A 14,024-nucleotide genomic window follows, 5' to 3' on the forward strand; every position below is an offset into this window, starting at 1 on the left:
GAAATAACTTGTAAACATAGTTTCATGAAATAACTTGTAAATAACATGTATGTATCTTGAATCATGGCATGAACATAGTTATATAATACAATTGCATGAAAACTTGTAGACATGTAGGATATTCATAAAATAAGCATTTTTATTTAAAACATGCATGCAAGAACCCATGGAATACAAGATGTGAGTTTTCATGGATTACAGACGGATTCTCAATAATCATAAAGAAATATTAAGAACTCAATGATGAAATTATAACAATTCATACATAATATAATCATGGACATGGACCTAGGGTTATCATGAGCATGGTATAGAATAGAAACCCTAGTTTTGTAAAGTTTCATACTTTATGGATTAGGAGGCGTGAGGAAGAACAATGATGTTCCCACACGTAGATAGTAACTCTACATACCTTAGTCTCTCCAAAACTTGAATTAAAGACTTGAGCTTTGAAGAAGATTTTCAAAATCTTGAATTTTTGAACCTTGAGATGGGTTTTCTTGAAAACCCTAGTTTTAGGAATGATGATTTCTGGTTTAGATTACAAGGATATGTATTAGAATTGACTTGGAATAATTAGAGTAGGCTTACCTTGGTGTTCTTGATGATGGAGGAGGGTAGGAGGTCGTTCTAGGGCTTGAAGGAATGAAAAATAGTGATTTGAACTGATAGGGACGAATATATACTGTTCTGGAAAATTGCGCTTACGTCCAGCACGACTGGCCGTATTTTGAAATATCGTCCGTATTTTGAAATACGGCCCGTATTCCGAAAGGACTACCATCACCGCGTCTCTTCGGTAAAATGGCCATAACTCTTTGCACAGACGTCCGTTTGACCCCCATAATATACCGTTGGAAAGGTATTTCAAAGCTCTACAACTTTTATAAAGGAAGTTTTCCCAAATTCCAAATAAGTTTTGAAATACGGGCCATATTTTAAAATACGGGCCGTTTTTAACAATGTAACAAACAAATGTCAAATTTCAGAATGCTCAGAAATCCTTGGTATCAATTTACATTTTGAAATACGGGTCGTATACTGAAATACAGTCCGTATTTAACAATGTAACACCCAAATATTAAATTCCAGAATGTCCAGAAATCTGTGGTAACGGTTTACGACTTGATTTACGACCCGTAAACTGAAATACGGTCACTGTTCATGGGCGTAAACTCCCATCTTACAACTGAACAGGAAAATTCCAATCCTCACATCCTTTATCTACTTCTCTAAGTCTAGGATCATGGTCAAAACTTAGGTTAAAGGTACGAGGTGTTGCATATCTGGTATGGTATACATACAAATAATATATACAAATAATATATATAATTTATTGACAGAATATTTTTATATATGGTATACATACAAATAATATATATAATTTATTGACAGAATATTTTTATATATATACTGTTATACTCTACAACAACAACAACAACAACATACCCAGTGTAATCCCACCGTTATAGTCTAATATATTTGAAATATATTGTAGGTATTTACAGAAAAAATAAAATTGTCCAGAATTTTATGTGTGTATATTTAGTATAATAAAGACATATATGGTCTAATAATGATATCTGTACACGATATAATATATCAAATTGAAATTAGAATCATTAGCCGTAAACTAATTCCTAGCAGAGAAAATGATGACGATGAAAGAGAAAGGGATATATATTAATTAGGATCATTAGCCATAAAGTAATTCCTCAAATAGTGGAGAAAATAATGATGAAAGAGACAGGATATCTATGTAATTAGAATGCAAATTAATTTCATTAATTTCTCAATTAATGATCCTTCATTAATGGTAGATAATCTTAGAATATGCTATAATAGTTTTTGTTAATTTTTTTTTTTTAACCTAATATTACGAATTTCCTTAGTTCTCTTAACTAGTTACCATATTTTAGCCAATGGTCACCTAGAAACACACAATAAAAAGGTAGTGATTACTGGTTGGAAAGATGTATCAGTGAAATAAAAAAAGTTTTAGAAAAGAAATGGCAATTCCTAAGAATATTCTTCTTCTCATCATTGGTTTTGTGGCAACTTTGTTCTCTATAGTTTTGGCTACACCAGGGACTGCATAATTTTATACGAGCTATGTTCGCAAGTGTTTTTTTTCTTTCATTTTGCTCCTTTCTTTATATTTTATTACAAGAAGAATCTAATAACTATATTAAATCTCATTGTTACCGACCTTTAAATTTTAATGCACAATTATCCTATGAAATCGGAGGAAATAAGATCTCTTGGCTTCTTACAATTTGAATAGAAGAAAATGACCGAGTTGGTTGGCTACCTGAACTTTCATCGTGTTGGTGAGGGTTCGAATCCCACGTTGTAATCCCCTCCCCCCTATATAATAATAATAATAATAATAATAATAATAATAATAATAATAATAATAATAATAATAATAAAAAATAAAAAAAATAAAAAAAAAAATCGTCGCAAGTTTATCACTAAGTAGCCATGGCCGTTCTGTTCGATTTTGGCCATCATCGAGTTGAAATTCTGAATTTCGACTTTCTAAAATTCTAAACCAAACTCGATCCATTCTAGGTTCAATTCGATTCGTTTTTTATTATTTCGGTTCGGTTAGACAAATCAATTTGTTCGGTTTATTCGAAATTTAAACAAGTAACTATTTCATTTTCGTTTTAGAGTAAATATAACAAAAAATAATGAGATCCTAAATTTGCAGCCTTATAACCAAGACATTAACCAAGAAAAAAATCATAAACTTGCAAGCATAATAGCATATAAATAGCAAAACAAGAGCTTGACAACTTGTGCAAGCATACAAATCCGCCAACACCACATTACATATACCAAATTAATAATCCGGCATCTTGCAACTTGCAAGCAGACAAGCATAATAACTCAGTTTGCATCCTCAAAAAAAAAAAAAACAATATAATTTATACAGGCTAAGATCAAAGAACAAACAAAGCCTTGGGTGGACTGTGGAGGCAATGACCAAAACGCAAAGATGGTTCGTGAGAAGAACACTGAAAAGATGAAAGACTAAAAGGGAAGTCATCCTGAGGCCAACAAAAAGGCCATGAATATCCAGTCCAAGGTGTGCATGCAGACATTAATTTACCCCACTTCTGAAGTTAAATAAATATTACTTCACTATTAAGTATTAAGCGTATATATAGTTAAACTATTAGAATATTAGTCATATTAGTCACTAGTGGCATATAAATTCGGTTTGTTCGGGTCGATTCAGTTGATAATTGAAGCCAACCGTACCCGAACCGTTAAACCGTAATATTTTACAATTGCATTTGTAAATCGAAATCGAATTGTATTATCCAAATTGAATTATCTAAATTATTTCGAATCGGTTCGGAAATTCGGATTGAACCGATTTGTGCACAGGCCTAGCCATAGCTAACAAGAGTTTTTGATAATCCATTGTTAGTTCGTCATTAAATGGTAGTAGTGATGGAATTTTACTGTTTAACGGTAAAAGTTGTTCACTGTCAATTCTTGATTTTTTAATGATGGCAGAGCCTATAACGACGGGTACAACCAGATTTATCTTATCACTAGTGACTTTTAAGAACCAGATTTAGACTTTTACGACCAATTTTCCTGTCATAAATATTTAATAGCCATTTTTCTTGTAGTTTTCGCTTTTAAAGTCAAATGATTGATGTTTGACCAAGAACTTTCATGTATTTTTTTTGGCTAAACTTCTTATATATTTCACTTCAAGTATGTATGTTAAAACTATTTTTTTTATCAAAACGCGATTAATTTTAATCTGATTGACTTATTCGAGAAAACTAAGCTAAAGATAAATAAAATCAAATATTCTTTTATTGTTTGAAACCTCGATTCAAACATTAATTAACAAATTCAGCTCAACTTATTTTCTTATTCTTTAATTTGACGGTTATGTTTTGGGAGTTAACGATTCGAACCACCGAATAACTAGGGTTGGTTATGTTTTGGAAGGGAAAATTGGACCCATCTAATAGTGCTTCCAAAAAAATACATTCTGTTACCATTTCCGCCCATTTAGATATCTATTCGATACTATACTACAATATTCTCATTCATTTATGTGCTCGAATTTGACTGATATATACACTGATGCTGTAATTTTTTTCTAATCGACAACCTCGACGTGTTACAGAAGCACACCACAAGGTACCATGATAGCATCAGCCAGTGATTCCCTATGGGATGGTGGTGCAATTTGTGGGAAAACTTTCAATGTGGCATGTACTGGAGAAACAAGTCCATACTTTCCACACCCTTGCACTGGCAAGAGTGTTGTGGTGAAGATTGTTGATCATTGTCCTGGATGTAGCAGTGCAACCCTACATCTCTCTAAAGAAGCTTTTTCAACTATTGCTAATCCTGGTGCTTTCGTTATTAAGACCGATTATGTCCAGTAAGTATCGGCTAGTATATGCAGAGACGAATTTAGGATTTAAATTTTAATGCTTATAGTCTCACTAGTAAAAATTAGTCAATGAGAGTTTCTTTCCATGACAATCTGCTACTGAATCAGCTGGACGGACTTATCTCAAAAAATTGGGAATATTCTGATAAAAAAATTGGGAATATTCTGATGGAAAGTCCGTCAGAAACATCTCCGACCAGTGCTTTTCTGATGGACTTCCATCAGAAGTCTAGTTTTCCAACGGATTTTCAGCGGACACGTTCATAAACAGTTTGATTTATTTCTAGTAGTGAGTCTATATCATTGCTTTTTTGACGGATTTTTAACGGAAAATTCGTTGGAAAATGACTGATTTCTTGTAGTGATTGTGCGACAAAATTGAGTAAGTTAAACCCTTTAACTATATGCTACATCCGTTAGTGAATATATATCTCCCTTTATTTTAAGCATTAAGGAACTTTTAACATTTATTTTGTGTTATTGTTGTAGTAAATATACTTTATCACTTGAAGTTTATGATTTATTTTTGTTCTAATTTTCAGGACTTCATGAGGGTGTCAAGATGTCTTAAAGACGCCTCTTTATAGAAGATGGAGCTTATGATTCCAGTTTATACTATGAGATAATAGTCAAAATACCCCCCAACGTTTGACCAAAATGCCAACTACACACCGAACCTTTGCGGGGGTCCTATTACCCCCCTGGACAAATTTTTTCAATAGCAAAATGGCCCTTTTTTGGCCGATGTGGCAGAGAGCGTGAATACACCGCCCGCCGGCGCGTGACGCCTTTAAAAATCAAGATCCGACTGTTTTGGACGCCAACTAAGCTGCCACATATGATGCCAAGTAGATAAAATTTGAACTCCTCCATTTTTAGGCTACTTCATCTTCATCTTCATCTTCACCCTATTTAATATCCATCCCCATTTTTTGTTGTCAAAATAATATCCATTATAAACGAAAATCTCAACCGAAGAAAATCCACATATGATTCCGAACAACTTGTTAAAGAACAACTTTCCACCATAAACGAAAATCAAGAAAAAAAAATGAAAAATCAAGAAAGAAAAAGGAAAAATCGAAAAAAAAATAAGATGAAAAATCTAATCTTGTTAAAGAAAATCCGATTGGAAGTTGCTTGTTTGGAGTTGCTACTTGTTGCTTGGTTGGAGTTATTTAAGCACTAATTCTTTGAGTTGATTTGGGAGAAAATTAAACTCCATTGCTAAGAATTTGGAGAAAGCTAAATGAAGAACACCAAATGGGTTTCTCTAAATTCTTGATTGTTTAATCAAATTAATGGATGAACTTTGTTCTATTTGGTGTTAGGAAGCTTCCTTTCACATTTGGGTTTGTTTGGATTAGATTTGAGCAAGTTGGTGTGATTTTTTTTTTCAACTCCTGTGTGAAGACGATGATGATGATGATAATGTTGATGAAGATGAAGGAGAATTGGGTGGGGTTTCGGATCCTTAATAAAAATGGAGTATGGAAAATTGAGAGATTTTTTTTTTTTTTTTTGAAGAAGAGTAGATGGATGGAGGAAGGGGGAAATTAATAAAAAATGGGGCAAAATTAAACACGTGGCACGTGGGCGGCGCGTGTGGACAACCGCCATTTAATATTTGGGGGTTGGCGATTGATCGCCACATCAGTTAAAGGGCCATTTTGCTACTGAAAAAATTTGTCCAGGGGGGTAATAGGACCCCAAAGAAAGGTTCGGTGTGTAGTTGGAATTTTGGTCAAACGTTGGGGGGTATTTTGACTATTATCTCTTATACTATCATATATCTAGTACCATCTACCTTAGTGAGGTTGATTTGATCAATATATATTTCACATATGAATACACGTACTTGATCAATTCTAAGAATAAAAGTTCATTGATATTCTCATTTTTATTATTTTTGTTCAATGTTTGAAATGATTTTGAGTACGCTTTATCAAGTGCAGCTATTTATCACATAAAGATTGCAAGACATGAATATACTCCCTCCGGCCCATTGTACTTGTACTCCCCCCCCCCCCCCCCGAAATAAGAATGTCACTTTAGTAAGAAAAATTTGTCCAAAATAAGTGTCACCTTAGGAATTCAAGATAAAATTAACATTTGTTTTCAACTATGTCCTTAGCACTGAAAAAATAGTCCTTCTTAATATTGCGTGTTCGATTCTCAAATAAAAAAAAATCTAATAAATAGGGAAATTTAGTAAACTCCATATTATATTTATAGATTATTTAAAAGAATAATAATTAGTAACTCAATTAATGTTAAAGTTACTTGGGCTGAAAAGGGTTGGGTCGATTTGGATCAAAGGCCAACACGCTAAACTCTTATCGAGTTTTAATTTCTATATTTATTTTATATTATTTGTTTAATTACCTAACAAAAATTTCTTTCTTTATTATGGCTAGATATAACATATTAAATGAAAAAAAGCTTTTTAGAACTTTTAACCAGACATATGTCAATTTGGACTACATATTTAGCCCAATTCAGGCTATTGTGTTGTCTTGGTTGGTGAATTCCACTTCAAATAGTCTATTGAGTGATGTTGTGTATGCCAAAAATGCATGGTCAGTGTGGGAAGAACTTAAAGAAAGATTTGACAAAATTAATGGGTCAAGAACTTACAACCTACATAGAGAGATTGCTACTTTAACCCAAGGAACTAGTTCAGTTTCCACTTACTTCACCAAACTTAAAGGTTTCTGGAATGAGTTTGAGGCTCTTGTTCCCTCACTTGGATGTAATTGTGAAAAATCAAGAGATTTCTTAGTATATCTCCAAAGACAGAAACTGTATCAATTTCTTATGGGGCTAAATGACACTTATCAGCAAGCTAGAAGCCAAATTCTGCTTATGTCACATTTACCATCTATAAACCAGTCTTATGCAATGATCATTAATGATGAGGGACAAAAGGCTAGTTCTAGTAGTGCATTTGGTCTGTTACTAGCTGGTCCTAGTTATCAAGGTGCAGGGTTATCCAATCAAGTTGGAATCATGCATCCTAGTTCATGTGATCCTACAACACTGTATCTGAGAAATGGTACTAACACAAATAGGTAATTAAAGATTCAAGAAGGACTATAACTTGGAATGTGAGTTCTGCAAATTGAAGGGACATACTAAGAAAAACTGTTACAAATTAGTTGGATATCCTCCTAACTTCAAGAAAAGGAAGTTTGTAGAAGGGTATGGATCAGGAAATAGCAGTTCTGCTCATAATGCTACAACATATAATGCTTTAATGATCGAGAATCCTGTTCAACCTCAAAGTGAAACTCGAGGGGAAAGCTTCATTACCTCAAATGTAACTGGCTTGTATTAGGATATGGAGAAGGGTAATATGCCACAACTACCACAAGGGTCCAAAAATAATCAGCCTGAAGCATGTGTGTTCACTCAAGATCGCATACTGTCAAATCCTGCAGATGTTGAACAAAAGTAATGCTTTCTCAGCAAGTGCAAATGCAGCAAATGCTACAGGATCAGATGATCTATCAGGTAAACCACATGGTAAGGATACAGTTTCAAATATAAACAGTGTATGTTTACTTGCTGAAACCAAAGATGAGTGGATTGTAGACACTGGTGCTACAAACCACATGGTTTCAAAACGTAAACTGTTAGATGAGCCCACTATCACAAAGAATGTAGTACCTAAACCAGTTCATCTACCAAATGGTGACATTGCATTAGCTACTCATGCAGGGTCAAGTACTATTTCACCTAGAAGCACTCTTGAGAATGTCTACTTGTTGCCACAGTTTAAATATAATTTGCTGTCTGTGTCAAAAGCAACAAGGGAGCTAAAATGTGCAGGCTTATTCTATCCTGATTTTTTCATATTTCAGGATCCCTCAAGTGGGACGGTTAAGGAGATTGATAGACATGAGGAAGGACTTTACCTACTTTATCAAACAAGTGCATCTAAAACAGCTCTAATTGTTAGTACTACTTCAGAATTTAGTTCTATAAATGTCAATCTATGGCATATGAGGTTTTGACATGTGTCCACTTCTGTATTGAGAAAATTACTATCTAATTCAGTAGAGAATATAGCAGATGTAATAGAAAAATGTTCTATATGTCCTAGTGCTAAATAGACTAGGTTTCCTTTTCCTACTAGTAGCATTAAAAGTTTTGATTGCTTTGATATTGTACACGTGGATGTTTGGGGTCCTTATAAAATTCCTACTGTTGATGGTTACAAATACTTCTTGACAATAGTAGATGATTATAGTAGAATGACCTGGATTTACTTGTTAAGACTTAAGTCTGATGTCTGTGTGATTCTACAAAATTTCCTATCTTATGTGAAAACACAGTTTGACAAACTCATTAAAATCTGTAGAACTGATAATCGTACTAAATTGGTGAATGATGTGTGCAACACCTTGTTTAAGAATGCTGGTATTATCCATCAAAGAACTTGTGCATATTCCTCTCAGCAAAATAGTGTAGCTGAGAGGAAACACAGACATATTCTAGAGATTAGAAGGGCAATAAGTGTAACACCTCGTATCTTTGACCTAAGCTTTGACCATGATCTTAGACTTAGAAAATCAGATAAAGGATGTGAGAATTGAAATTTCCCTGTTCAGTTGTAGTATGGGGGTTTACGCCCATGAACGATGGACCGTATTTCGGTATACGATCCGTAAAGCAAGTAAATGGCCCGATACCAAGGGTTTCGAACATTCGGAATTTGGCGATTGAATATCATAGGGTTAAATACGGACCGTATTTCACAATACGGCCCGTATTTCAAATCGTAAATGAAACCAAGAATTTACGAACATTAAGGAATTTGACATTTTGATGTCGCAATGGTTAAATACGGATCGTATTTCGTTTTATGACCCGTATTTCAAAACGTATTTGGAATTTGGAAAAACTTCCTTGATGAAAGTTGTAGAGCATTGAAATACCTTTCCAACGGTATATTATGAGGGTCAAACGGACATATGTGCAAAGAGTTATGGCCATTTTACTGAAGAGACGCAGTGCAGTCCATATGTCAAAATACGGACCGTATTTCAAAATACGGCCGTATTTCAAAATACGGCCGTATTTAAGCGGGCCAAAAATCTAATTTTCCAGAAACAGTATATATTCATCCATATCAGTTCTAATCATTATTTTTCATTCCTTCAAGCCCTAGAACGACTTCCTACCCTCTCCCACCATCAAGAACACCAAAGTAAGCCTACTCTAATTATTCCAAATCAATTCTAACACTTATCCTTATAATCTAAACAAGAAATTATCATTCAAAAACTAGGGTTTTCAAGAAAACCCATCTCAAGGTTCAAGAATTCAAGATTTTGGGAATCTTCTTCAAAACTCAAGTCTTTAATTCAAGTTTTGGAGCGACTAAGGTATGTAGAGTTACTATCTACGTGTGGGAACATCATTGGTTCTTCCCCACGCCTCATAATCCATGAATTATGATTCTCTACTAAAACTAGGGTTTCTATACCATGCTCATGATAACCCTAGGTCCATGTCCATGATTATATTATAAATGAATTGTTATAATTCCATCATTGAGTTCTTAATACTTCTTTATGATTATTGAGAATCCGTCCGTAATCCATGAAAACCCATATCTTGTATTCCATGGGTTCTTGCATGCATGATTTTAAATAAAAATGCTTATTTCATGAATATCCTACATGTCTACAAGTTATCATGCAATTGTATTATATAACTATGTTCATGCCATGACTCAAGATACATACATGCTAAATACAAGTTGTTTCATGAAACCATGTTTACAAGTTATTTCATGAAATCATGTTTACAAGTTATTTCATGAAACCACGTTTACAAGTTATTTCATGATATCCATGTACAAGCAAGTTATATTCATGAAAACCATGGGCAGCAAGTGCCACTTATTTTACATGTTCATGTTTTGGGAGTTGCATTAATTACGAAGGCTTCAACGACTGAAACTACGTAGCCACGTAGGATGAGGATTGTTCCACCCATGCTTGGGACGATCTCTCTAATAGTGGATCCTTTCATAATATTATTAAATCTCGTCCCTGGCAAGGTATAGGTGTTCGCTGGTAGGACGCAAGTACGGACCATGTTGTCGGTTATATTCACTCTCTCCCTATACACGATACTTTACACATGTTATATATGTATATGTACTCATGCTCGGGATCGTGTTTCAGCTCGGTCTACGTTATGTTATTATCATGTCCCATGTTATTTCTTTCGATTGCTTTACATGCCAAGGTACAAACAATGTCTTGACGTCCCTTTTATCGCCGGGTCCTGCATTTCACGATGCGGTACAGGATTCTGACGACGACGCCTACGCTTCGGTAGGATACTACACGTACCGGCTTATTGGTGAGCCCCCATCTCATTCGGGGTTTAGACATTGTCATTCTTTAATTAGTTTTGCAACTAAAAAATCTTTGGGGGCCTTGTCCCACAAAGTATGTTTTCCGGTCGGGATTCATGATTAGAGGTTTCATAGACTAGTCGGTTTAGTTATGTTAGACATGCAAGGTGTTTAGCCATCTTTGGCTCGACTTATGTTATTTCCGCAGTCATGATTTAAATAGGTATTTCATTAAATTATTATGACATCTCATGTTTTATAAAAGCTCATCACGTTCATGCTATATTTCCGCTCATGTATGCCTCATGATGATTCAGCAAGCCATGTGGTTCGCTCGGTCACATGCAGTATGGCACCGAGTGCCGTGTTTCGCCCAGGCCATGGTTCGGGGCGTGACAATAAGGTTTCAAGCTAACATTCTTATAAAATTCTGGGGTCACTGTGTGTTAACTGCTATATACATCATTAATAGATTACCTTCATCTGTAGTTGACATGTCTTATGTTAATAACTGGGGATAGCTTAGAATTGGTTGAAGGAACCAAAAAGGAACTGCAACTAGCATTCAAGATTAAGGACCTAGGAGAATTAAAATATTTCCTAGGAATAGAGTTTGCAAGATCCAAGGAAGGCATTCCTACTGAGCCTTAAAAAAATATCCCAAAACATGTACAATATGTGTATAATTAGTAAGTATACGTTGATTGAGCCTTCAGAAAATATGTCAAAACATGTATAATATGTGTATAATTAGTAAGTATACGTTGATTGAGCGTTCAAAACTTATCCCAAACACATGTATAATATGTGTATAATTAGTAAGTATACGTTGATTATACATTTATTAAACAGAAATTATACAACAATGATACATTTCCTAAACATGTACTTTATGGATACATATTTTATACGACAATGATACAATTTCTATACATATGATAGATTTCTCTATACAACAATGATACAATTTCTATCCATATGCTGAAATTAGTTAAAAAAAAGGCTAAAGATGAAATTATTTTAAAAAGGCTAAAAAATATCTTTTAAGCTTTTTGGGTCATTCAGTTGTCGATAGTTTGGGCGGGATCGCCATTTGTGTCCCTTTCCCATATTAATTTGCTTTAAATCTTTTAACTACAATATGTTCTACTTCCACCAGATTTATTTTGGAGAAATTTCAATGATGTACAATCTAGCATACAAAATTACATTTGCATAGGCATATTTTTAAATTACACCCCAAATAGCCACTTTTTCACAATATACAACATTATACAACAATATACAACTTTATACGTCTGGAGTAGACAATGTATCAACCTTGTATAAAAGTGTATAATAATGTATAAGAGATGTTTATATCTAAAAAAATTCAATTGTATACAACAATATACAATATTTTTTCAATTGGAATCACATTTACAGGCTTTTGAAGTGAGAATACAAATTGAGCCTTTTCGGGTAATATTACAAACATGGCCTATTTCAGGTAATTATTTTTTTCTAAATAGTCATAGAGTGTTATTTCCCTATAGTAGTCCACGTCCTTTTTCCAAATTAAAATAGAGGAGGGTGTAATTTCTACCAACACTTTTTTAGAGTTAGTGGCCCGGATGATCACTCAATTTATGATAATTGACCATTATAGTCATCTACTTTGTTTTGTCTTTCAAAGTCACTCAACTTTGCCTAATTAGCTTCTATGATCATTTTGACCGTAAATACAATTTTTGGAACCTATTTAATGACGTGACAAATGTAAATTTTTAGAACAAGAATATTTAAAATTTCAAAATCAATAATTAGATTTATTTAGAACTCAACCCACTCTAAATTCGATCCAATTCTTGACACAACCCGCTTGTTCATCACGAATAAATATCGAATGTTGATAAGTATTTCTCAAACAAATATTAACTACGGCATTAACGAGCCTGTTCCAATGCGTTATTAGAGTTTAACTTCCAGTTAATAAGGTGGCTTGCTAGGTCTGCTATTCTGCTGTGCCACCCAAATACGTTGGGCGTTGGGAGAGAGGGGCTGGCTGGGTAAAGTGTTTAAATTAAATCAAATTACAAAAGATGTGTGTTTTATATTTACACTCTTAATGATGATTAAGTTATATGTATCTTTACTTTAATTTTTGACTAAATAATTAAATTGCTTGGATTAGAGTATAAGTTTTTACCGGATGTGGGTGTATAACAATTTTTTGGCCAGCAAAAAATACTTTTTTAATAAAGGCGGATGCTTTTGGTGTGTTTGGTAGGAAGAAAAATGTGGGTTGAGTTAAGAATTGAGTCGGATTTTGGGTGGTTTAGGTCCTAAAAAAATTTAAATATTGATTTTAATTTTTTAAATATTTTTTTTTCTAAAATTTACAGTTGCAACGTCATTAAAAAAGTATCGAGAATTGTATTGCCGGCCAAAATGACCATAGAAACTAATTAAGCAAAATTGAGTGACTTTTGAAAGAGAAAACATTAAGTGACTATAGTGATCAATTACCATATGTCAAGCAACCATCTAAGCCGCTAACTCTGAAAAATATATTCCATAGATAGTTGAATTTTCTTTTATCTATCTCATGGTTTACCAAATTAATATTTGTTACTCATAAAGTCAGACATAGTCACTTATCCAATTATAAGCTGGCAATTTTGTAACTGAGCTCCCAAGTCAAAGTAATTTCTTCAAATCAGTGGCTGGTAATCATGCAATAAAGAATCCAATCAACAGTGACATGCCTTTTGGATAAATGTTTAATCAACAGTAACATTATAGGATTAATGTTGTGTAAGCAATGGGAAGAGATTCAGGTGCATGACTTTGTTAATTCCTTTCACATTGGAGAACTTTGATTAAAATGAACTAACATCCTTGATTGCGCATAAATGTTCCAACTTAGGGTGTGTTTGGTGTGGTGGAAAACACTTTCTAAAAAATATTTTTTGAATTATTTTTGGTTGTTTAAAACTTTTGGATAACATTTTCTCCAAAAAAGCAAGTTCCTTAGAAATCAGTAAAATGACTTCCCTAGGGAAACATGAAAAACAAGTTCATAAGTGAAATTTTATGCTATTTGCCTCGCCTCCAGGGCCTTCCCCACCACCACCACCTCTCCTCACCCCATAATCAACCCGACCCCCACTCAGCACCCCGACTCCCTCGCCAACCCCCAACTCACCCCCCATCCCTCATCCCCCTTCAATATTC

At 34.0% G+C, this 14,024-nt stretch overlaps 1 pseudogene; it reads left to right on the top strand.

The window, feature by feature from the left end:
* Window positions 1–2,009: 2,009 nt before the first annotated feature.
* On the top strand, window positions 2,010–8,451 carry LOC132062166 (uncharacterized; annotated as a pseudogene).
* Window positions 8,452–14,024: the final 5,573 nt, after the last annotated feature.

This window comes from Lycium ferocissimum, chromosome 7 (genome assembly GCF_029784015.1).
Source record: "Lycium ferocissimum isolate CSIRO_LF1 chromosome 7, AGI_CSIRO_Lferr_CH_V1, whole genome shotgun sequence".
Taxonomy (NCBI): domain Eukaryota; kingdom Viridiplantae; phylum Streptophyta; class Magnoliopsida; order Solanales; family Solanaceae; genus Lycium; species Lycium ferocissimum.